At 32.9% G+C, this 2,873-nt stretch overlaps 1 pseudogene; it reads left to right on the plus strand.

The window, feature by feature from the left end:
• Positions 1–540: 540 nt before the first annotated feature.
• LOC103750938 overlaps positions 541–2,873 on the plus strand; it is a 5,599-nt pseudogene continuing 3,266 nt past the window's right edge.

Here is a 2,873-nt window from a genome sequence, read left to right on the forward strand (position 1 = left end):
GCATCTAAGTTCTGGAAATTGTTGTTGAATATGTCAATGTCTTTGTTATGAAATTCTTCTTATAATTATGTGGTTATTAAAAACTTAAAAATCTTTAAAACAAAAAATGAATTTTTCTATATGAAACAGTATATTTTAAAATGAAATGGAGATCTTGTTTAAAGGTTAAAACCTCATTCAGTTTTATGCCTTAAAGGGTTTATAATGAGTACAATATTTTACAGCTGTATTAATTCAACTGTGAACCTAAAAATTTACAGCCAATTTTGAAAGAGATGTATCTTTGTTCTGGAAATCGTTATTGAATATGTAAAGGCTTGTAATGAAATGTTTCTTGTAATCATGTGGTTATTAAATAAATACTTTAAAAATATCCTTTCTGCTTCTATTTTTATAGAATACGTTGGCTGCTTTTTCCTGACTCTACTGACCTTTGTCTTCCTTTAGTCATTTCTCTATTTGACTTCTATACTTAAGTTTTTATTTTCAATTATCTTTTCAATGATAAAACATGTTATGTCTTTCAAAAATATTACCATAATGGGTATGAGCCCTAATATGCATTCTGTAAATAGGATGCTTGTGACCACCCAGCTATGAAAAAGAACATGCAATTTTTGTCTGACTGTGTCTGTATTTCTCCAATTGACTATAAATTTTAACTTAATTTTTATTTATAGTTAAAATATTTTTATTCAATTTTGAAAGTATAATACATTATAACTTTATCATATTCAAATAGCCTCCCCCATGTATACCCCACCTTACTATACTGTGACAAATTTCATGAACAGTATTATTTTATTACAGCTTATAATTTTTGTCTCCAAATGTTCTTCAGTGTGGGTCCATGAACTGGAGCCTGGTCAACCTACCCAGTACCACATCATCAGATAATTCTTACTCTTCCCCTCATAGCAGCTATCAGTTTCCGAGAGTTCCTCAGATAAGGATGGAGTTTCTTCCACATATGCCCGCTTCATGGTGAGAATTTGTCTGGCCTTATGCAGATATATTATGCATGCTGTTACATTGCTGTGAGTTTATATGAATTACTGTCCTACTCTCTTGAAAAAAATCTTTTATTCTAGTCATTCACTACATCTGATTCTTATTTCATCACATTCTTCAGTGAGGCCTCAGCTTATAGGAGAAGGTGTGAGTTAGGTTACCAATTAAGGGTGAAGAACTGCAGTGTCTTATTCTCTACACACTGACCAGTTGTGGATCTCTGGGTTAATCAACACCTGTTGCAAGAAGCTTGTCCTGTGAGAGCTGAGAAATGCATTTATCTATGGCCATAACAATAAATCGTTAGGAGTTGGCTTAATACTATGTCCACTTAGCAGACTAAGATTAGTATTTCTTTCTTATGGCCAGTGTCCTCTCTAGCTACAGATTCATAGGGCTTATCAGAAATTGTCAACTATTGTCTCCATCTTGAAAAGTGGGCCTAAACCCTATTATAAACTGGTTGATAACAGCCATAACTTTAAACCCACCATCCCTAAAGTGGGCATATTATACCAGTCCATTTGTTGTTGGAGATCACAGAGTTTGCTACACAGCAATATTAATGAGAGTTTTCTTTTTTAGTAGCACAAATATTATTTTCTAGTACTAAGAGAGCTAACAGGTAAATATGAAGCTTTGAAGTCAGTGTTAGTTTGTTTTCTTCTTGCTCTATGCCTCACGTATTTCATGTCTCCAGGAACAGGGACTTATCATCAAGGTCTTTCAAGTAACCTAGAATAATTACAATACTGAATATCTGTTCAGGGTCTATTAGATCTTTCTAATCAACAGCTCCAAGAGAGGGAATCCCTCAAAAGTATTGTGCTTGTTATTTTCTAGCTTATTTTTTCTCATAGAGGCATTGTATACCCATTATATGTTAACTCCATTTAAACTCATTATATGTTGCACATGTTTATAACTTAAGACACATCTTAAGTATTAGGTGCCCATCTGACCTTTTCAAAGTCTTTACTAGTAGCTATCTTTTCTCATACTCCCTCTTCTGCCCTGCCCTCCTATTCCCCAACACATATAACCCGTTCCATTTTATTAGACCTTTTTCCCCCTTTTTGTCTCTGCATTTTATCTCACCTCCTATGAAACATCCCCCTTCAGTGGCCCCTTGTTACTTACCTGATCTCTATGGACTTTCAAATGAAGCACACATATCTAATAATTAAAATCTACCATTCACGTATGCAAAGAGAACATATGATATTTGTCTTTCTGAGTTAAGGTTAAGTCACTCAGGATGATTGCTTCCAGTTTCATCCATTTACCTGTGAATTTCATAACTTCATTTTTCTTAACACCTAAATAATATGTTAAATATGTGAACATGGAATTCTGTCATTATCCATTCATTAGTTGATGCTGAAGGACATGTTTATTGTTTTCTTTTACTGAATATTGTGAATAGAGCATCAATGAACATGAATACAGAGACATCTCTGTAGTAGGATACAGAGTCCTATTATGCCCAAGAGTGGTATATCTGGATCATGGGATAGATCTATTTCTAGCATTTTGAGTAAACTGCAGACTGACTTCCATAGGGAATGTACCACTTTATTCTTCCACCAGTGGTTAATAAGTGTTTTCTTCTCCTAGAATTCTTTCCAGTATTTACCTGATTATTCTTTTTTATCTTAGTTATTATGACTGCAATAAGATGAAATCTCAATGTATCTTAAATTTCCATTTCTCTTACTGTTTAAATAATCAGCCTCAAAAAATTTTCTCATCCATTTGCATTTATCTTTTGAGAATTCTCCAATTCTTTTCCATTTAATTATTTTCTTTTATTAAAATTTTTACAAAAACTTTATTGAGAATTTCATACATGCATATAAGGT

Source organism: Nannospalax galili, unplaced genomic scaffold (genome assembly GCF_000622305.1).
Source record: "Nannospalax galili isolate Female #2095 unplaced genomic scaffold, S.galili_v1.0 scaffold2127, whole genome shotgun sequence".
NCBI classification, from domain to species: Eukaryota; Metazoa; Chordata; class Mammalia; order Rodentia; family Spalacidae; genus Nannospalax; species Nannospalax galili.